The sequence below is a fragment of the Lontra canadensis genome, unplaced genomic scaffold (assembly GCF_010015895.1).
Source record: "Lontra canadensis isolate GAN:19392208 unplaced genomic scaffold, GSC_riverotter_1.0 scaffold124, whole genome shotgun sequence".
NCBI lineage: Eukaryota > Metazoa > Chordata > Mammalia > Carnivora > Mustelidae > Lontra > Lontra canadensis.
Window position 1 is genome coordinate 2,091,104 of NW_022631118.1, and position 23,602 is coordinate 2,114,705.

The window sequence follows — 23,602 nt, forward strand, 5'->3', positions numbered from 1 at the left end:
ACAGCTAGCTGACCAGCTGGTCTGTGGAGTCTTCACTACCCTGCCCTACCCCCACTCACCCAAAGCTTGGGTCTCTGCAGTCTTGAAACCTCCTCTGTGACACATAAGCTCTGCATGGAAAGATAGAAGCCAGGACTTGGTTCTCTCTCTATTTGGATGAACCAATCACCTCTCAGCATTATTGCCCCTATCCGAAGGTAGCTGGGAGAACTTACAAGACCAGAAGGTGTAAAAAGACTTTTACATGGTGGCCAAGACGGTGTGAGCACCACCAGCCAAGGATGCCAACTGATCACTGCTATTTCCCAGAGCAGTGTTAGGAACCCTCAGAGGGCGTGCTCAGCTCCCTTCACCAGGGCCCAGATCCACCAGACTCCCAACAACATAGATCCCCAAAACCTGGAGCCATCACAGCTGTGAGATGGCCTGTTATCCCAGAGCCATATATATCTTGTTCTCCACTGCATCATTGGATCCTGATACATGGGGTGGGGGTTCCATAAATGTACACTGTGTGAATGAATGAATGAATGAATGAATGAACACTTGAGTCCATAAGCTGGTACAAGAGCCAGATGAACTCTTCCTGTATTTTAGGACCAACCTATTTCAGACAGACAAGATCTCCTTTCATGTAAGGACTGAGGATGCCTTGGAAGAATCCCCCCCACAAGGCATTTTCCTCCTTGTGGCCTTTTGACTCAACCAAATATACACTTCCCTGGCCCGTGGCAATTCTAGTTTGAGGGAAGAACTCCTCAACTACTTTAAGCAGTTCTCCCTCTCTCATGCAGCCCCACTCCTGACCAGGAACCCTATTGTGAGGGCAGGTGGAATTTCAAAGAGGAACTCCAAGGGCACTTCTGAGAAAACCACAGAGACAACTCTTGGGATAGAGAGTCTTGGCTGGGCTGGCAAAGAAAAGATGGCAGCTGCTCCCCATGAAGACCACCCCTGCCAAGAATCTACCTGCCTTGAGTTGACTTCCCCCAGAAACAGACCTTGAGACAAGGGTTCAAATGCAAGCAGCTTATTTAGGGCATGACCCATCAGCCTGGGGAAGGTGGGGAGGGGAAGGAGTAAATAAATGGCTAATTACTGAGTAGGTGACCACTGTGAGTAACTAGGGACAATCCTCCCGGCATAGAGCACACCTCAGCACCATCCCATGGAGGGGCAGGAAGGTGGGTATCCATCCCCCACTGCCATCCCTCATTGGCCAAAGTTTGCTTCCAGGAGCAAGAAGTTCTAGAGTGTCCAGGCTGCCCAGCATGGCCAAGAGAAAACACTTGTCTGGAGAGGTGTGGGGTCTTGCAGGGGGAACTACCCATACTACCATCACTTAACATGCACCATCAGTCACCCCACAATAGGACAGAACTTTCTGTGAGGTGTATCTGGGTCACTACTGGATCCATGGGTCTGCATCACTACCCTAGGCAGAGCTTTACCCCTTACAGACTCACCACCACGGTCTTCACACAACCTCGTGAGGCTGGAGGGCCAGCTGTCTGCACTTCACAGATGGGGAAACTGAGGCATAGGGATGCCATCACTTTCTCAAGGTCTTCCAGCCAGTAGGTGAACAAAATAAATGAAAACTCCTACTCTGACATCGCTTTAATTTGTGGAGAAGAAGACAGACAGTAAACAAAACAGTTAAGTTGAATGTATAGGGCTTTTAAAGCCGGCAAGCTCTGTGCATGTGTGTGGAGGAAAATAAAGGAGCTATATATACATAAAATACAGGAGCTATATATATGTGAAAAATGCAGGAGCTATATATATGTGTAAAATGCAGGAGCTATTTATAAAATAAAGGGGATTAGGAATACTGGGGGGAGCAGTACAAAATGAAAGAGGCGATCAGAGAAAGTTTCCCTGAAACCACAGCCATATGCCAGGGCCTAGCGAGGGAACCAAGTTCCAGGAAGGCAAGTGCAAACTCCGGAGGTGAGAATCTACCTGAGTATGGAGACAGGAAACTTCGGGAGGCTAGAGTAGGCTCCCTGACCAGGAAGTGGGCTTCTCGGGGACAGGGCCACCAGCCGAGATCACGCAGGGCCTCGCAGGCCCTTGCAGGGACTTGGATTTCCACTCTGAGGACGGTGGCTTCTGAGCCAAGGGGGGCCCAGTCTGACAACATTCAACACCATCCCTCTGGGGACAGGTTTGAGAAGAGAACAAAGTAATATGTGAACGAGTGAGTGAGTGAATGAATGCATGAGTATCCTTGTACCTTCTCACAGATCGGTCCTGCCACCTTCCTTTATGGAGAGGCAGGAAGGAAGCAAGGGAAGGAAGGAAGAGAGGCGGAGAAGCTGCTGGAAGCCTGGGCCACACGCGGAGTCTGGAATGCGGGCCCTGCAGTCAGGCAGCTGGGCCTGGCGGGAAGCTGATGGTCTTCACTGTGTTCCCAGCTGCCCCAGCCATCCCTGTGTTCTCGCTGCCAGCACCACCTCAGGGAGCTGGTGTGATCATGGACATGAAAGGGAGCTCCACGCAGAGAAGATGATCCCACATCTTGTGACAACTGTTTTCCCTCAGAGTGCGCCTTTCAAGAGGCCCCAGGCCACCCCTGGAAGCCCTTCTCATCCTCATCCAGCCCCAGGCTGGTGGCCCCCGGCAGTAGGCTGAGGGCTGACCACTTGCAGCCAATAGGAGAAATGGCAATGCTGTCACCGAAGTCGTAACACTGTGAGGCAGGCACCCCAGCTCTGAAGGAAAGAGGCTCCCAGCTGCCTGGAAAGCCTAGGTAAAAATGGGGCCACAGAGGCTCGAAATTCCCCCCATAGAGCAAGAGCTCCTTTGACTTAGACATTGCCTCCCTGCCCCTCCCCCACTCTCTGTCTTTAATTGTCAGTTGGGAAGGTTGAGAGAGAGCAAGACAAGGAACAAAGGCTCAAATGGGAAAAGGATAAGGGAAGGAAGAGACAGAAGAGTGGAAAAGAAGAAAAAGACAGAAGACCCCCAACTCTGGGCAAACACATTGCCAAAGGCTTTCTATTCGTGATTTCACTTAGTCCACACAACAGCCCTGGGAAGTAGGCCTATTTCACAGATGTGGACAATGGGGCCAAGAGAGGTTAAGTCACCTGCCCAAGGACACAGAGCTGGGGTTCTGTGTCCTGCCACCGACCCTGCCTGCATACAGCAGTCTGATGAATGGTGCATTCTGAACCTGGTTCCCTGGCAGGCTGAGGACCAGCAGCCCAGGCTCCCTCCAGGCCTCAGAGCCTGAGAGAGGGAAAGATGCTAGGTGAAGGGCTAGCATCCAGCCACCAGGTCTCACTCAGTTCCAAGCACCCTGATTTTCCCACTCAACTACCAGTCACAGGCTGGGCTATACTGGGGACTCTGAGCGGACTAAGACACCGTGGAGCTCATGGGGTTATCAGTTCGGGGGGAACACATGACCAAAACCCAAGCTGGAAGTTTCCAAGTACTCCCAAACTTCTCTGATCCTCAACAGGATTTGACTAAGTCTATCCATTCCCCTCCCAATTCCTGGAGCACCTCTGAACCTGGGGCTACAGTGGTGAATAAGATGAGGTCTCTGTCCTCAAGGGGCTCTCTGCCAGGCTACGGGGGAGGCAGGTATGTACACAAACATATGCAGATAAAAGTTTACAAATGACTCTCAGGCCATCTTTTCAGACCTGAGTGGAAACCCATAAAGGGCTGATTGGAGAAAATAGAGTGGGCTTTGAAGCATGATTAAAGCATGATTACAAGTGTTCTCAGATCAAGAAGAGAGGCACAAGCATTCCAGAAAGAGGGAACAGCCTGGGCCAAAGTCCAAGGACATGGAAGGTCATGATGTGGCCAGAGAATTGCCAGGAGACCAAGGCAGAAGGAACAATTTTCAAGGCATGCCCCACATCTCTTCCCTTCTCTTCTAGCCACATAGTCTCCAAAAGTCCTCTCTACTGTTAGAGCGTGCCCACTCTGCACTCAGCTTACATTCCTCAACTGGTCATTTGCCCAGTATTGGGGATCTCACTCCTAATCCCCCCGCCAAAATATACAGGTAATCATCCAAATAAAACACCTGTCTTCCTGGAGAGAAAATGAGCTTCTGAGAGTGTAGGATTTTCTGCACATGGTTACCCTAGAGCTAGGAAAATGTTATTTCATTCAACTGAGGAACAAGAGCAGGGGAAGAGGCCACCATTCTAGCTGGGGAGGCTGGATGATTTATCGTGTTATGGGAGTGGATTAGGGTGCAGGGAGAAGTGATGAATGGAAAGGAGAGAGAGGCTGGGTCCAGATTAAGAAGGCCAAGAACCCCAGGCTGAGCTGCTGACATGCTGCTGGAAGCAGGGTGTGCGGTGGGCAGCTAGGATAGACTTGGCTGTGGGTGACTCAGCCGGTGGCCACCCTAGGCGTGTCTGAGGTGAACACAGAGTTGGCATTGAAAACTGTCAGAAGTGATTAATTCATCAGCAGCACAGCCCACGGGACAACTGGCTCTGACTCAATGGTTCATTAATACCCAGATTCTGATAGGACCACAGATGCTAATTCAAGCCATCTGAATAAAGGTCTGGGATTAACCTCTGCCTCACTCCCCCTGGCAGGGCACACACTCAGGGCCTAGAGGAGGTGAGTATGGGTGTGGGCTCTGGGCTGTCAGCAGCCCCCCAGTGTGAGAACAGAGAACAGACTCATGCTTGGCAACTCTTGAGAGACAGAGCCCAGTGGTACTTACAGATAATCAGGCCCAACCCCTGCCATTTTGCAGATGGAGAAACTAAGGCTCAACAAGAGGCAGGGACTTCCTCAAGGCCACTTAGCACAAAAGTAGCAGAACTTGGACTTGACTCCAGGCCTGAGCCCTTCCACTCTGTCCCTTTGTCTCATAGTCCCTGAGGCACATGTATATGCCAGCACCACACCCGGCAGTTGCAAAAAAAAAGAGCCTGGCCGAGCTCTCAACCCAACTGCAGGCAGATGGAGGGGACATTGCTGGGAGGCCACCATCTCATCTTATTCAACTCCATATCTTAGCCCCCAGCCCAAGGCCTGGGATAGTGAAGATGCTTAATAAAATGTAGAACAAATCCATGAATGAGTGAGCTTGGTCATGCCAGAATGCGGACAGGTGTACAAACTGCCCTGTGAGTTTAGAAGAGGAAGAGATCAAGAAAGGCTTCCTGGAGGAAGGAGCATCAGAAGTGGGCCTTTAAGTAGAGAGACATAGACTGGCTCTGCCTGGGGCTTCCCTGGGCACCTTCTCATTTTATCTTCATAACAGCAACCTAATGATAACCATAGTAATAATTATACCCATTGTACAGATAAGGACACTGAGACACTGTCAGGGTAAGTCCTTTTCTCAAAGTTCCACAGCCAGGAAACAAAGGAGTTGGGACTTCTTGTTGAAGTCCATGTTCTCACCAGCATCTGGAGGCCCAGCTCAAATGCCCCTGCCAAAGGGAGTCTTCCTAAATTCTCTCAGGATATGGCCACTCAGTCCTTAGGATGCCCACGTCGCTCCATCCCAGGATCACACTTGCCTTCTTCTGTTGGCTCCAGTCAGCTGCGTCTAAGATGGGGTTCATCATGGCATCACTAGCATGGGAACATTACAGCCTAGCTGCCACCCACACATGTTTACCAAGGGGACTTTAATCCGATGGAACCTAAGATCACAGAGCACTGCTGTGAGGAATCCATGAGTAGACACTTACGAAGTGACCGTCCTACTTACCTCAGGAGGAGGCCACTGCTGGGCTGCTCACTGTTATTGGGATTCGCTGAGCCCCCCTTCCTGGATACCAAGCAATTCCTGCCCCCAGGAGCAGACCAGAGAAGATCAGATAGCCACATGAGGCTCAAAGTTCAGTTTCCCAACTCCCATCTCCCTGGCTAGTGCTCCTTGGCCTTCAGAAACCTCACCATTCACTCATGGCTGGGTTCTGCTCCTTTGGTTACATAAAAGCCCTTCTTAATAATTCAACCACAATCTGATCACGGAAGCCCATATCTGTTCGCTTTTCATCCTGTCCCTGTCCTGTCCCTGCATGCCAGACTAGCCTGGAGTGCCCTGGGAGATGTGTGAGCCCGGGGTAGTGGGTGGGCACCTGTGTGTGTGAAGTGTATGAGCCCAGCAGGAGTGTACATATATGTGAGTATATGTGTGTAACTGTTGTTTCAGTCAGTGAAGGCTGTGCTATGCTGCTGTAATAAATGGCCCCCAGATCTCTGTAGCTCACAGCAGCAGAGATTTATTCCCCAGCATCTCCCAGTTAATTCACAGGTTAATCCACTGCTTCGCATCAACTGTGCCCTGAACCAAGAGTAAATGGGTAGCTTTCACCTGGAACACAGCTGGTTGCCATGGCAGAGGGAACAGAGAACACAAGGAACCACGGATGGGCTCTGAAAGATCCTCTCCAGGAGTCACACACGGCTCTCCCACTTTCCTTTCATGGGCCACAGCTGGTCACATGACCAGACCTGACTTCCATAGCATGGGAAGCGGAGCCCTTCCCCAGCGAGGGCTAGGAAATCTGTGAACCAGGAGATCGTCTAACACACTGTGATTCCAGTGTGTTGTGCAGAGCCAATTCCAATGAGTGTTTTCCTCTTGATGGGTATTGGTTTGTGTGAGAAAATGCAGGTGTGCAAACTTACCTGTTGGGATGCTTTGTGTTCAGAGTGTAGACAGGGGTAGGTTGGCATTTCTAGATGTAAAAAAGTGCTTAAGAGGTGTGTATAAGAGCCTGTGGATGAATGTATAAATGTGAGTGTGTGTGTGATGGGAGGAATGTGGGTTAGGGGAGTGTAAACATGTGGGGGTGTGTGCATGGGTGTCCACGTGTGTGCATGTGTGTATATGGATATGCAAGCGTGCGGGCATTTGTGCATGTGTAAACATGCATGTGTACCCACATGTGTGTACACACTCGCCCTAGCCACAGCACCATCTGAGTCTGTTTGTACGTATGCCGAATGCCCCCCACACTCACACGTAAACATATGCTCCCTTCCACAGGGAAGAGGCTCTCGCAGATGGGAGGTGAGATGCTCAATTTCCCAGCTGATGATTTAGCAGGTTCATTCACCCCTCATTTGTGGCCATCTGTCACCTTCCACTAGGTGGCTGTTTCTACCTGGCCTGTACAATGTGGCTGCAAAGGGATGCTGGTAGGACCAGAAGACAGGCATTCTGCCTTTAGCTACCAACTCCAGAGAATGGGTCCCCCTCCCAGCCCAGGACTAATTCTCTTGGAGCTTCCTTGGGGGATGGGATCCCAATAGGATAGCAGCCCAGAGCAGTCCCCAAGGGTAGAAGGGAATTAGGGGTCTCCAAAATGCTTGGATCCCCCAAACCTTCAGCAGCCCTTCCCATCACCCAGCTCATCCCCCCACCCCTCTAGGGAGCCCTGGCCAAAACAAACCAGAGGGAACATTGCTGAGAGAGTTGCCTCCTCTGGGTGCTGATCTGATGTCAGGCTCTGTGCTAAGTGCTTTATATGTATTGTCTCATTTAACCTTCACAAAACCCAAGAGACAGGTGATACTCTCCTCCCTATTTGACAGATAAGGAAACAGACACAAAGATCTGTCCAAGCTTTCATAGCCCACTTGTAACGAAACTGGGTCTTGTGCTAACTTCTCCCTGTTCAGCTCTTCTAGGTGAGTCTAGGGGTGCTCCATGTCACCTCCTCCAAGAAGCTGTCCCAGTTCACAGCCTAGAGGGGTCAGGCCTGAGTCTATGGCTGGAGTAGCCCTCAGTGTGGATTCTGGGGAAAGGAGGTGAAGGAGAGAGTCCAAGACACCCCATCTTCTTCTCTGGCAACCAAAGACCCATGCCCTTGGACAGGTTACACCCCTTGACCCTGCCTTCTGATTCTAACACATCCTTGAAGTGAACCTTCTAAGCCCATGGCTGATTTTTGTCATGTCCTAGCTAAACTACTGCTTAGGGTACCACTACCCTCAGAATGAAGTCCAGTCCCCCCAACATACTGTATCAGGCCCACTTGTCTAGGCTTATCACTCCAATCTTCCTTCCCCTCTTACTTTGAGTTCCTCACTGATACTCCTTCATCTCTAATCCTTTGCATACATAGGGCACTCATGGGTGAAGAAAGAGCAAGTGAAAAGGCCCTGGGGTAGGAGTAGGTTTGGCACATTTGGATTATGCCCAGGTAACTAGAGCATAGAGAGCTAGGGCGAGGAAGGGGTCAGGAGAGAGGATTCAGAGTGGTAACAAAGCATTTTCTGAACATTTTAAAATTTTGCCCTTGAATGCTCTAGACAACCTCCAGAAAACCTTCTCTGGATTGCCACCCCTTATACCTCTGAGCTCTCCCAGTCCCTACCCTCATGACCCAAATCATCTCTTGGCCCTTTAGATGGAGGAGTCTCTAAACCCCTGCCTTGTCTTATTCAATGGATGGTAAAAACATTTTACAACTGGGCCTTCCTCCAGTCCTGGGTCCCAGAGTCAGGAGAGTTTCTGCAGGATTTGGATAGGTCCCAAACAGGACAGTTGTCCTCCACATCAGCTCCAGCTCCAGTTAACAGGTCTCTGGGGAGGCAGGCTGGACTGGCTGGGATGTGAGGCTTGGTTATTTATGGATTTCAATTTCCCCGGCTCCCTGTGACTCCCAGGAGCATCCGAGGGAGGCTGCAAAAACATATTTGTCTGGGACTAGAAGAAAGATTCAACTGTCAAATGAATCAAATATCCCCAGAAGGACCCATGGTTATTTCAACGTCTGAGAGACCAAGAGAGACAGTGCAAAAGGCTCTGGCGGGAGTCAGAAAACCTGGGTGCTAGCTCTGGCTCTGCCCCAATTTTAGGCTAGCTCTACTCTGGGACCCACTTTGTAGCTCAGTAAGAGGTGAAAGGGATTGATCTCGGTCAGAAATTGACAAACATTTTATAAAAGTCCATATAGTAAATATTTTGGGGTTTGTGGGCTATAGGGTCTGTGTCACAATTACTGAACTCCAGTGTGTTGTGCAAAGTCAATTGTAGTGCAAGTAGTCATAGACAATGTGGAAACAAATGGGCATAGCTATGTTCCAATAAACCTTAATTTGTAACGAAGAGGTGGTAGGCCAAAACTTGGCCCATGAAACATAGATTACTTACCCCCGATCCAGGTGTCAGTCGGGACAATTTAGGTTACAGGCAACAAAATCCCAGTGCATACTGGCTTAAGTTAAACATTGTCTAGGGGAGGAAGGATTACCCTCTCAAACAAGAGAAACATCTGAGTAGACCTCAGGCATGGCTGGATCCAGGGGCCCAGATGATATCTTTAGGATTCATTAAGACTAAGTTTCACTCTCACCATCCCTTGCCTACAGTTGCCTCTACTTTGGCTATGATTTTAGATAGACACTCTTCTTATGGAAGCAACATGGCTGTTAAAGCAAAATCCCTTAGGTTCACTCTGATTGGATGAGATTTGGTGATGTGCTCCTTCCTGTACCAATCACCCAGGTGAGGTTGAGGTAGTTACTCCAGTTGGCCCGGCTTGAGTCATGTGCTCATCTCTAGAGCTGGAGATGAGTCCAGTCCCACCAGGTTTATATGAGCTGGCAGAGGTAGAAATGTGGTTCCCCAGAAGGAATTTGGGATAGTAGATGGGCTGTACTTACCTATAGTGTGACTTCGTGTGAAATAGAACAGCTCTGTCCTCTGTGTGGACATAGTTGTACACTTTAGCTTGGCCTGCAAAGCACAAAATGGATTTCAGACCTACTTGCCCCCATGGTGCAGTGTGATGAAAGACATGCACCGCAGTATGTGAAGCAGACATATAGTCAGAGTGGACATCACAAAATGTCCATGTGGTCCTCCCACTGACAGCTAGGGTTTCTTGATGTGGGACTTATATTCAGGGTTTCTCCTCAAGATGTCACCATTCTTCCTTAGAGGACCTCTTAATCCCTATCCACTCTCTCTCCATCCAACCCCCACCACACACCACCCATATCTTCCCATATCGGCCAAGTCACTCCCCTGCTCAAGAACATTCCTTGGCTCCCAGTTGCCATCAGGATTAAAAACTTCATACCTTAGTCTGATGCTCAAGCCCACAAGATCTCACCTTACTTCTCCTTCTCAACCTTTTCTCTTCTAATCATCTATGCTGGACTAAGAGTCCAAGATTTCCAGTGAACAGTGACCTTGTGCGACCTATCTTTCTGGGCCCTCAGCCTCCTCATCTATAAATTGTGGATGACAATGGCTACGTCTTGAAAAATGTGAGTCAAATATTCTATATATAGCTTGAGTTGCCCCAAGCCTCCCCAGCTTATGGGTTCAGATGGGGCCCTGGAAACAGTCCTAGTTCCTGTTTCATTGGCTCTACACCCCCCTCACATGGGCTTTATGATGTCTCCCCAGTGTTCACCAGCCAGCCCATCAGTGACAGTCACCTGAGGCATCCGCTGTGCTCTTCCTCTCTAGCAGTCACACTGGCTATTGCCTGCAAGGCTGTCCCCAGCTATCTTTGCTGATCTCTGGACCCAGGATGCTGTCCCCATGTGTCTCTCAAGCTGCTGGATGGGTGCTTCAGGCAAGGCACAAATGGAACAAGAAAGTGCCTTCTCTCTTCTCCATCACTTGCCCCCAAGCCTGGGCAGAGCTACATGGACCCAGAGCCTCATGAGGACCCCATGGAAGGGACTCCCTCCAGCTTCCACAGTAGCCCCTTCCTCCTGGCCTATAGACCATGGTTCAAAGAACTCAGGGGGTCTGTGGTCTTGCATGGGTAAAGCCTCACATCTTTATGTTTATTAATTCCCTTCCATTATGAATGAAGGTGACAAACCACAGTCATGTTGGCTGTACCTGTGCCTTTGTGTGACCAACAGAAATCACATGTGTAGCTCACAACAATTAACACAAAATGGATCATAGATTTAAATGGAAAGTGAAAACCATAAAGTTCCTAGAAGATAACAGACAAGGAAATCTATATCCTTTGGGAATGGTTTTTAGATATAACACCAAAGGCATGGTCTAAGATGCCTTTGGTAGGTGAAAGGACAAATAAACTATGGAAAGTCCAGACAATGAAATATTATTCCACACTAAAAAGAAATGAGCTAATAAGGCAAGGAAAGACATGGAAGAATCTGAAACACATATTACTAAGTGAAAGAAACCAATCTGAAAAGGACACATACTATACAATTCTGACTACATGACATTCTAGAAAAGGCAAACGTATGGGGAAAATTAAAAGGTCAGTGGTGGAGATGCCCAGGTGGCTCAGTTGGTTAAGCATCTGCCTTTGACTCAGGTCATGATCTCAGGATCCTGGGATTGAGCACCACATCTAGGTCCCTGCTCAGCATGGAGTCTGCTTCTCCCTCTACCTCTGTGCCCTCTCTTTCTCAAGAAAATAAATAAAATCTTTAAAAAAAAAAAAAGCTTTAAAAAAAGATCATTGGTTGGGCGCCTGGGTGGCTCAGTGGGTTAAAGCCTCTGCCTTCGGCTCAGGTCATGATCCCAGGGTCCTGGGATCAGGCCCCGCATCGGGCTCTCTGCTCCGTGGAGAGCCTGCTTCCTCCTCTCTCTCTGCCTGCCTCTCTGCCTACTTGTAATCTCTGTCTGTCAAAAAAAAAAAAAAAAGATCATTGGTTGACAAGGGCTTGAGGAATGGGGGAGGGATGAAAAGACAGAACAAAGGATTTTTAGGGCATTGAAAATACCTAGTATGGTCCTATAACGATGGATACTGTCATTATACATTTGTCCAAAACCATAGAATGTACACCACGGATAGCCCTAATGTAAACTGTGGTCTCTGGGTGACTATGATGTGTCAGGTTCATCAGCTGTAGGAGATGTACCCTCTGATGGGAGATATTGGCAATAAGGGAGCCTGTGCATGTGTGAGGGTAGGGAGAACGTAGGAATCGCTATACCTTCTTCCCAGTTTTGCTGTGAACCTAAAACTACTCTACAGTAAAGTCTTTTTTTAAAAAAAGCAAGTGGCAGAATGATAACTAGAGTACAGTGCTATATTTAGAATATAAGCACACTCATAAAAAAAACCATTGTTACATGTTTTCTAGGTATATATAGATGTATGCAACTGGAAAGGGAAAAGTCTAGAGGACACACAGCACACACTTCATGTTGTATCTGGGAAGGGAGGAAGAAGAAATGAAGATTAAGTGGTTGATCCAAAGGTCTTACGTATTGTAATAGTTTACAAGGAGTGTGTACCAGAAGTATTAGGTCATTAATAATATTTTTTAAGAGGAAAAATGAAGGAGAACAAAATAAGGAACAGAAAGAAAGAGCGAGAGGAAGAGAGACCAGGGAGTTACAAGGGCAGAGAGAGGGTCAGGGAGAAAGGGAGGGAGGGGAGGCCACAGGAGTGAGGACTCAGGTTGCAGAAACCCCTTGCAGTCCACTTCCTCCACACCTGCCAAGATCTCTCCAGCCCCACCAGCCTGAGGCAAACAAGCTGAAATCCCAGGGCTCCGCAGTGTTCTCTCCCGTTAAGATGTCAACTCCTCTCCTGGCGCCCCCACCTGCCCTGAGCCTGGCCCCCTGCAAAGGCCTTTATTCCTCTTATCTGAGAGAACCACATGGCTGGCCCCACGCCTGGCCCACTGATTGCAAATTGTTTCTGAAGGCGTGTTTAGCAATGGGTTTTCCCTCTCCCAGGACTATTCTAGGAATGTCAATAGCTTCCGTTTGGAATAAAAATGCTGAATCCATTTTTCTCATAAATACTGATATTGTGATTATCTGCCATTCTGATGGCAGATAATGAAAGTAGAGCATGCATTTGCGGCTTCTGGATCTCCTAAGATAGAGATGTGTGGGTGCCACAAGCCCTGATGGGGCATCGGCTCTGTGCCAGGCTTTGAGTCCATGCACTCCTTCCACCTCTTCTGGGTCGTCGTGGCTGTGTCTGCAGAGAGGAATAACTATGGCCCAGTGACAACATCCACCCTCAAAGTCCTAGAATGAACTGAGGACTTCTCTCTCCAAGATCAGAATTCACATCTCTACACCCCAGCTGCCCATTACTCTTGGACAGCAGAAATTTCAGAAGATGAGTGAAACGAATAGATTCAGAGTGGTGCTTCCTGGCTCACCCCAATCAGGCATTAGCCCACCCCTTCCCCAGTAGAGAAGATACAGTGTATTACCATAACCCTGGGCTTGACCTTTCTCAGGGACTCTGAACAACCTCCTACTCCTTCACCTGCATCTCTGCCTGGGGACTTCCACACAACACCCACAAAAGCTACTCTCCCACATGCCCATTGGTCCAGAAGTGTCAGGAAATTAACACCATTAGAGCAGTCCTCAAACAATGGTTGTCAGGAGTGGGTGTGTGGATACCCCAGCTCCCTCTCCTTGCAGGTGGGGGTGATTCTGAGGTGCATGTGCTACACTCTTTCCTAGGGCTTCCCCCTGGAACTGAGTACCAGTTGCCCACCAGCCAGTGGGCTGGGTCATGCACTCCATGCTGGCTGCCTTCCCTTCCCAATCCCACATCCTACTTCCTTACTGTATTCCCGGAGTTTCCCAAATAGATCACTTGCACTCAAGACCTTGTCTGGGGGCTGCCTCTGGGGGGACCCAAACAAAGAGCCCCTTGGAAGCCAAGATCCGGATACATGGTAACAAAAGCATCAGTCACCCGCAGCAGATCTCCTAGCAGGAACTTCCCAAGACTCAGATCTGATCACATCCTTCAAGTCTCTCTAGGTTAAGTTCAAGCTCTTTCAGTTTTGTTTTGTTTTGCTTTGTTTTGTTTTCAATTGAGGTACAATTGACATATAGCATTATATTAATTTCAGGTACAACATAATGATTTGATATATGTATTTATTGTGAAATGATCACCACAGTAGATCTAGTTACTGTTTGTCACTACACATAGTTACAAACGTTTTTCTTGTGATAAGAATGTTTAAGATGTACTTTCTTAGCAACTTTCAGATGTTCATTACAGTATTATTAACTATAGTCGCCATGCTCTACATTTCACCCCCATTAGTTAGCTACTTGATAACTGGAAGTTTGTACCTTCCCACTCCCTTCACCCATGCCCACTCCCCCTTTTCTGGCAATTTCAGGTTCAAACTCCTTAAGGTGGTATTTGGACATTTAGAGGTTTTTCCCACTTTTTCCCTGGTCTGCTTACAACCTCTCAGTTTTAGGGGTGGGGATGGAGAATTAGTTCTCCAAACTCAGTCCAAAGAGAACATTGGATAGATAGCATCCTTGACAAGACCTTGTTTAGGAGTGTAGGGATTCGAATACTGTCTGGTGACGGAGCATCTGTTCTTTAAGTATTTTCTTCATATGTTGGGCAATAAGGAGAGGTCCTTCCACATAGTCTTGTGTGGATTAGATGAGCTCATACACACAAAGTGTTGAGTATAGTGCCTGGTCTGTGGTTCAGGTGGGCTGGTTCCACCAAGACTCCATGAAGCTGGAGGGCATATGAATCAGGTTTAGCCAAAGAGAACATGAAATACCTCTGACCATAGTGGCTGGTTTCAGAAATACACCCAAGTTAGTCGAATGAATGTCAACCCTGGGAATTTTCTAGGAATGCTGGGAATGAGATGGCTTTTCCTGATGAGAAAATAAAGATGTTTGTCTGGAGTTGTTGGTAGCCATATTGTTAACACATGGTGGAGAGGCTGCCCAAGAAAGAAGCCAAACCTGAAGAAAGCAGGACTAGGAAAGGGAAAGGAGAGAGGGAGAGACAGAAAGACAGATGTAGGCAGAGGAACCAAGAGACAGAGAGAGAGATGGAATAGATCCAGTTATGTGACCAGGATATATCCTTGACATTTTGATTATGCAAGCCAATAAATTCCATTTGGTTTTCAGGTGGTTTGAGTTCAGATTTCATCTACTGCAACCAAAGGAATCTGGAAAGGAAACTCGCTCAAGAACTAAACTGAATGAGCCAGACAGTCCTTTAAGATACTAAAGCCAATGACTTCTAACTTTTATCTCTATCTGCACATAATTGTATCAAATAAAATCACAAGTAGAAGCCCATATTATAAAAGTGGAACTGTTCTGGCTGAATCAGAGATGTGGATCCTTGAGTCTGCCTACCTCCACCCCCAACCACCACTCACATGTTACTGCCCCACAGAGGTACCTCCAAGATCTAGGGACCAGTGGGACCTCAAACCACTCTCCTATCCCAGCCCTAGAACACTCCTGCTGAGGAGTCAGGAAATTCATAGGCACATAAAACCTTCCAAAGCACTAGACTGTGGCAGAATCTCCCTTTACCTCCCATGACTTCTCCCTCACCTCCTATGACTTGCCCAAGGTCACCCATTCAGAGCAACAACTGGAATTCAGGTGATTCTCTGACTCCACCCTCAGTCCCCGGGTTTCTTCAGTTTCAGCCATTCACATGTCACCTTTATTTCTGTTTTCAACATTCACACTCCAATTTAGGAATTTTGCCATATCTGGGCAGTACTCAGATTTCTCTTTAAAGCAACTCTCCTTTAAATGACAGTAAATTTATTTAAAAGGAAACATTTCGCCACTGCAAATGGAAAGCCAATAATCCCTTGCCAAAATAGAAACCAATTTAAAACAATTACAATAACAATAATAAGCAAAGAGCAATGTTATTAAATTCTATGTTACAGAAGGGAGGCTGAAGCCAATTCTTTGTTAAAAAGGGAGATTAGCAAGCATTGGAGAGGTGTTAAAGGAATGGTAGCACTAATCTGAGACTTTCTTTTTGATGTGACAGCCAGGAGCCGAGCTGAAGGAAGCCAAGAAGATAAATCCACCTGCCATCTTAAGCAGCTTAAGGCTGGAATCGAAAATTTTTGTTTTTTTAACAAATATAAATAAAAACAGTGATATAGAATGCAGCAGGGACAAGAATCACATCAAATGGGTAATCATTTTGATGGGTCGAGCAGCATAGCTGTCAGATGAGGGAATTAAATAGCCCTTGAACCTTCTCAATCAAAGACTCTGGTGTAGACCCTCCCTTTGGCACTGGTGGAGTGTGAAACCAGAGCCCTGCACACATCATCTTCAGCCTCCCTATGGCTGGGTGGGGACTTAGATAGGAGTCCATTTCAAAGGCTCCTTCTTCCCTGTCAAAAGAGGCGGGTCTGGGTTCTTACCACCAAGGATGCAGAGCTCTTAAACAGGCTGCTGACATACCCACCAAAGTTAAACACACACCCATGAACAACAATCCCATTCCGGGGATGGGGAAGGCAAGTCTGCAAGTGACTCTTGGCTTAAAAATATGTGACACTTTATCAGCGAATCTGTAAGTATGAAAGAAAACCACCAACCAGAAATGCATTCATATGTGCACCAAAGGACATATATGAAAATATTCCTGGCGGCACCATCTATAATTGCCCCAAGCAGAAAACAACATAAGTGTTCATAACAGGGAAAAAAAAATAAAGAAATTATAGCACAGCCATATAATGGAATACCATATAGCCCTGAAAAAGAATAAACTAATTCCTACACCCAACTGTGTAGGTGAATCTCACAGTTGTGATACTGAGTGAAAGAAGCTGCACGTATAGAGTGTGAGTCTATTTATATGAAGTTCAAGATCACAACTTATTTCTGACACCAGAAGTCCGAAGAGTCGTTACCTCTTGGGGTGATGTATGGAGTGGGAATCTCTGGAGAGTTCGAAATGCTCTATATCTTGCACATGGAAGTATGCATGTGTAAAATTGCACTGAGCTGTCCACACAAGGTAAGTACTTTCTGTGTACTTTATTTAAAAAAATTTTTTAATTGCAGTATAGATCCCTGTAATATTATACTATTTTCAGGTGTACAATATAGTGATTGTGTACATTACAAAATGCTCACCACAAGTGTAGTTACCATCTGTCACCATGCAAAGCCATCTAATATTATTGACACTTTAACACATGTATATTACACCTCAGTTTGAAAACCATGTACCAGCTACTGGCTGAGCCAGCAGGTAGAGTGAGTTGACTGCTATGGGTGAAGAAGTGAGGTTGGTATGATCTGGTTGCTGGTGGATTTTGTCACCCAGTTGTGGGTTAGGGTATGATCAAGGAGGCACCCAAGAGCATGGCAGGTGGGGAACTCCTCTCCCTCCATTTTCTTAGAAGTGCCCATGTCTTCACCGACACTGATCTCAAAAGCCGCCCCAAGAGGCCCTCAGTTTTAAAGCCACCAAAAGCTCTCTGTGAGGGGCTGCCATTGTACAAACTGCTACTGTGGCTGGGCACAAGGCACTTGGTGGCCATCACCTTACTGAACTCAGACCGCCAGCCCAAGGAGCAGAGATACGGCAGAAGGTTTGAACAACTTGCCTGAGGTCAGCCAGCTGGGAAGGGGTGATGTGCTTTTTACCCCTTTCTTAATTAGCTCTAGAGAATCACACCGGCATCTGCTTCACGTATGAAAGCTCTATAGATAAAGCTCGCCCCAAATTCCTTACATAGGTATGATGAGATGAAGTCAAGTGAATGACAGGCATTGTGACACAAAGTTAGGCTACCACTTGGCCATTGGACAATTCTTCAAAAGGAGGATCATCTGCTTCCCAGGTGTAGTTGACCGACCCTGGGTAACTGAACCAGAGGGAAACAAAAGCAAAACCACTGTACAGGGGATGACTGTATGCAGACTGAATACACCAGGAAACTGGCCCACGCCTGGAGGGCAAGAGGTGTCCCACTGGCATCCAATCCGAAACCTGCAGACTGAAGAAGTGTCCATTAGGAGAGAAGGATAAGAGAACAGTGTCCCTGGCAGAGGGAACTGCATATGCAAAGGTCCAGAGGTTGTAACCTTTTGAGGGAGCACTAAAAGTAGCCTCATGGCTGGATGCAGGCAATGAATGTGGAAGGAATCCAAATTCTAGGCTCTCCGCACCAAGAGAGGATAGAAGCATCAGTGGATATTGAGCTGCTACTGTGTGCAGGGCTCCAAGGGACAACAGTCCCTGGATCCACCAAAAGGAGAGTGGTAAGTATCTGCAAGGAGGCAGGAACAAGATCTACAAGGGGATTTCAGAAAGAAGTAATCACATCCAGTTGGGCAAAATTCCAGCAAGCTTCCCCGAGGTGGTAGCATTTAAGATTGTCTTCAACCCTCAATTAGGATCTTGTCGACTGCGGAGGGAGAAAAAGGAGATTCCTTGTGAATGGCGCCTGAATAATCAAAGTATATTGAGCAGACACCATGCACCAGCTCACTAGCTTGCTTTCTCCTAGTAACGCTGTCAAGGTGGATGCTATTATGATTCTCATTTTATGGATGAGGAAACTGAGGCCCGGGAAGGTGAGATCACTTGGCTAAGATCTGTCCAGCTGCAAAGCCTGCATGTTATCCAAAGCGCTGCATGCTGTGGAGAAATGTATATTGGGCTGTGTCCTCAGGGACGGGCTCCACCTCCAACCATCTTTTGGGGGGGCTGCCTCTTTGGAAGTGGCCTTCTGTAGAAGCATGAAAGTATTGATCCCAGCATGGTATGACACACACAAATATTTAAACATTTGGCAGCGAAGCCACAGCCAGATATCTGCCCCAGCGTGACTCACGGGCCGGGTAACAAAACGATCTTATGTCCTATTATCTCCCGTGAGGTTTATTGTGGTTTTTCAAGTGATTACACACATTAAAGCTGCGGCTCTTTAGCTAATGGGGGAATTTCTGGCATGGAGGGGGGTGTGGTTAAGATAACAGCATCCCTTCAGAAAAAAAAACACGAAACTCTGTTTCCCCACAGGGGAGATTTTCTCAGGTGGAAGGGATGCTTCTCGGTTTTACTATAATTTTGGAGAAATTCGAAGAGGGAATTCTATTGTCCACGGAGACAGTTCACATGCAGCAGATGGGGGTTCAGGGTAGGAGTCCTGGGCAAGGCAGTGGGGAGCAAGGAGACTTGGGCATGGCCTTCCCCCTAAGACCCTCCCTCAGCAGCCTGGTGACTCGGGATGGCAGAAAGGCATGCTGTCTTTTTAATTTACAGGTGAGTACACTGGGGCTCAGAGAGGGAAAAGGGTTTGCCCAAGGTGACCCAGAGGGTGGGTGACAGATCTCAGCATCCTGATCCCCAGATCAGGTCTCTTCCCACAGCATCACCTGTGGCCCAATGGGAGGCCACCAGAGATGGCAGAAAACTCCAATGGGGCAAGATTAATGAGCTGAATGGCTCAGCGGATTTGAAATGGCCTAGGTGGAGCTGGGATTCCCAACTCTGCTCCTCTCCTGCTGTGTAATTTTGGGCTAGTGACTCTCTGGGCCTCTGTTTCCCTACATGCCAGTGATTAGCATGCTGCCGGTGCTTCAAAATGTAGCAGGAAGTCATCGACTTCCGACTCTTCCATCACACTGCAAGAGGCTCTCACTCAAGTCACTGCCTCTCTCTGGGCCTCAATTTACCCATTTCTAAAGCAAAAGGACTCGACTAGGTATTATCTAAGGGTTGACTCCAATCGGAAGCCCTGTAAATATGACTTGATGAATTACCTCAAGTCAGGGAAGGAGGAAGACTATAACAATAATAGTACCAGTAATAATTTCAACCATTTATTGGGTGCTCCTGTGGGAGCTCTGCTAGGTGCTAGCCCACCCCATGTCCCATCTACAATGCTTAGAGCAGCTCCCTGCTCATCTCCTGGCTTCTGGTCTTCCACCCTTCAATCCACGTTGCACATCTGGCCAGTCTCAGCTCTCTTAGACCTTACCTTTCATTTCTGCTTCAGCACAGTCAATGGCTCCCCAGTGCCCCCAAGGTCAAGTCCAATTCTTTAATGTGGTGGTTAAGCTTTCCGTGCTCAGGCCATGCCCTCTCTAGTGGAATTTCCTATCAACTGTATTGTCTCTTTGTCTGGTCCTCTCCTGTGCCTGGTACTAGGAGGTGCTTAATAAATATTTGTTAAGTGAATGAACATGTGGGTGTAATGTTTCTCTAAATTAGGCTACTCAAACTTTAGTCATTTGCAAACCACTTATAAGTTTTGTGAAATCTGTGCATCATGTCTATTTTTATTTACCTAAATATTTTTTGTTTTTAGATTAAATAAATGTATCCCAAAAGGAAACTGTACATCATGCTATAACTAGAAGATCAGTATTGCTTGCCAGAAATAGGTCTCCATTAAAAGAAACGCAAGGACAAATGAGCCAAGCATTCAATTCTAACTAGATATTGTTGTCTACCAAGGCTGGCATCCTAGGGCTTATCTCTCTCTTAAATGGGATTGGTCAGTACTTTGGAGAGGTGTTAATGAAAAATTAGCACCAACCTGAGACTTACCCATGGACAGAAATCACAAGAATGTTACAAGGAGATGAACATAAAAGAGCTTTTCCCTTCCAAATTATTCCACTCCTCTGACAATTATCCTAGCTACCACCCCTCGTTGCCAGGCCACATTCTGGAAACGCTACTTAATGGAACCCACCACTCTAGTCCATGGGGGACACCTGTGAGTTCTCTGGAAGATTTTAACTGGGGATTTTAAGAAGGACATGAAGGTCCTCCATACACCGATGTCAGCTTTCTAGTACAACGGCTCTTACCCAAACCCCACAGCACAGGAGACAGTTTTCAGAACTCCACTGAGATAAGAGTTTGTTATTTGAAACCATCTGCCTGATAGAATAAAGAGCTCTCATCATTGGAGATGTGTAGACAGATGCTAGACAGTCATGGGGGGAGAGGGGACCGGGAGCAGGGAATATTGTGAAGATAATTCAAGCATCAGATGGCAGCCGATGAAACTGACCTGGCCAGGATTTGCTTTGGTATGTAGGCAAAACACATGTACTGAAATGAAAATAGCAGAGAATGAACTTCTGATCAGGAATCTAGAGAAAAAAAAAAAAAAGAGAGAGAGAGAGAGAGATAGCGAGAGAGAGAGACAATTGCAAACAAGGTGGTCCAGGAGACCTAAAGGCAGGATGGAAGTGGGATGATGGAAGTGCTTATGATTATTTCTTTATATAGGTGATGCTTCATGTTTCTCAATCCAGCCCTGGATTCATCAGGACAATTTTGATTTTAAGCACCGGAAACTGAACTCAAACTTGCATAATTGACGAAAAGGAACTTAATGGGTTTTTTAAAATAACTATACAGCCTTCAGGCATGTCTAGATTCAGAGACTCAAACGTTATTCATCAGAACTCAGTCCACTCTCCATCTCCCAGCTCTTCCGTACTCTATGTTGGTTTCATTTTCAGGTAAAGTCTGCTCCAGATGTGACAAAAATGGCTGCTAGTAGCTCCAGGCTTAAGAACTGTGGTAGAGATCAAGCTTCTGTTTGACAACAGTTTTAGCAAAAGTCCCAGGGAGAGTTCTCACTGAGCCAGTCTGTCATGTGTTCCGTCCCCCCTTCCCCACAGAGGTCAGGGTGATGTACTCTGGCCCTGCTTGGGCCACATGTCCAACCCTGGAAGGAGGGAACCCCACCCAGCCACAGGAATGTGAGTGGAGGAGGGCAAGTTCTCCAAATCAAAACTGAGGTGCTATCACCTAAAGAAGTTGAAATGAATGTCAGGCAAGCAAAAACAGCTTCCATTTGAGCTAGCTTCTTATCCTCCCTCAAAGCTGTGCCCCACATCTCCATCCACACATCTCCTAATCATCCTTTGGCCCTCAGTTCATATAGCATTTCTTTAGGAAACCTTCCTGAACCACCCCAAGCTGGTCTGAGTTCCCCCCTGAAATGTATGCTCCTGGCTGAGCTAGTCACTCTGGGCTTATCTGGCTTTTGGACCGAAGCCCATCTCCCATGCTGGACCAAGACCATCCTGAGGTTTCTCTTGTCTACCACTGTGTTCCTGGAGCATAGGACAGTGCCTGGGAGGTAGAAGCGCAATATATATTTATTTGAAGTACCAGTGGAGGTTATAAGCATATAGAAGCTGGTGACCTGTGAAGGGGGGAGGGATGGATGGAAGACATCAAGAAAGTTATCAGGATTCCATGCTTGTGGGTAAGTGTGGGGAAAGAGCCAGGAGAAGCCAGGGTGGCCTTGGGGAGCACTGTGTGTCATGGGATCTCAGGATGGATGACCCAAGCGAAGGGCAAGGTGGCATAGAGGATAGCAAGTCAATCAGGAAATGCCAGCCCTAGGGGAAAAGAGAGGAGGCAAAGAGTAGGTCAGGGCTGGAGAGAAGGAATCCTTTCTATGAGTCCTTGGGGAACGGAGAGGGAAGGGCAGTCGTGGCCCCATTCCCAGGAGCCTTTGTGAAAATGGAGGTGGATGGGGGCGATGTCAGGACTTGGCAAAGGGGAGAGAAGGAGTCCTCAGGCACTGGGTTGGGACCCGCTAGGAGAGAGGCTTTTCTGGGACAATCCCTCAAACCTCAGAAACTGGAAGTAGGAAGATGTCGTGGGGGTTCTGAGGTCATCCCTTGGGTGTTGTTCCAGGCTCTTAGTAGTCTGTTTATCCATCTGTCCATCCATGCACATAACGACTTGCATTTCTAAGACCAAGCCTTGGTAGCAAACTGCCCCTTCCTGCCACAGGCACACCCCCAGCCTGGCACCAAGAGCCAGTTAGTAGCTTCAGGTCAGAAGTTGTGTTCCCCTCCTAACAGGCAGCAGGAGGCTGACCCGCCAGGAGAGGAGAGGGGGCCAGAAGCCCACTGTCACCCCCACCTCCACTGAGGGCGCCTTGTGACCTACAGAGAGAAAAAGGTGCCAGAAAGAGAAACAAAAAGGATAGACCAACAGAAGTGGTCTGCAAGGCTGGAAAGAAAAATGCCAAGAGGTAAATCCGTGTTGAAAAGGAATGGGAAACAGAGACCAAGACAGGCGGGCTGAGGACCCTAGGCCAAGGCAGGGAAGAGACCAATAGACAGAAGAAGGAATAGGGGAATGGGAGGAGGAGGGGGAGAGGGGAGCAGGCGAAACGGATGGGGGTGGGCTGGCAGAGAGGGAGAGAGAGGAGGGAGAGGGGAGGGAAAGAAGGAAAGAAAAGAGGAGGAGGGGAAGAGGGGAGAACTGGAAGGCGGGATGGAGAGAGAAGGGGGCAGAGGAGGGGAACGCAGAGAGAGCAGCGGCGACCGCAATGAGAAGGAAGGAGGGAAGCTGCCGGCGAGGAGGCTGCGGGGTGGGGAGAGTGCGGCGCGGGCCGGGGGCGGGGGGGGGGGGGGGGGGGGGGGGGGGGCGGGGGGGGAGCGCGGGCGGGGGGCGGGCGGCCGACGACGCCCCTCCCCGGGCTGGGCGGGCTCCCGGAGCAGTGCCCCGCCCCCCGCCCGCGCGCGCTCCCGCCCTCCGTCCCTGGCTCCCCCGCCCGGCCCCTTCCCGGTGTCCCTCCGCCCGCCCTCGGAAGACCGAGCGAGCGGCGAGGTTGCGGGCGAGTCGCGCGGCGCGGAGCCGAGGAGCCGAGGAGCCGACAGCGCAGCGCGGCCAGAGCCCGGAGAGGCCCCGCGCCCGGAGCGCACCGGTGCGGCCGAGCTGCCCGCGCAGCGCCCGCTGCGGGCAGCGCAGCCTGGGCCGCAGGTAGGAAGGGGCGGCCGGCGTCGGGGCGCGGGGCGCGGGGCGCGGGGCGCGGGGCGCGGGGCCCCGGACGGCCGGGGCAGATTCGGCCGGGCGGGGTGGGGGCGGGCACCCGGATTCCAACCCCC

The 23,602-nt window shown here is 48.5% G+C and overlaps 1 protein-coding gene across 2 annotated transcripts in view; it reads left to right on the plus strand.

The window, feature by feature from the left end:
• The first annotated feature begins 23,268 nt into the window (after positions 1-23,268).
• SLC6A1 (solute carrier family 6 member 1) overlaps positions 23,269-23,602 on the plus strand; it is a 42,757-nt gene continuing 42,423 nt past the window's right edge. For both annotated transcript variants that reach the window (XM_032841507.1, XM_032841508.1), the window contains exon 1: positions 23,269-23,477. The gene's annotated coding sequence lies outside the window, so the exon portion shown is untranslated. The remainder of the gene's footprint in view (positions 23,478-23,602) is intronic.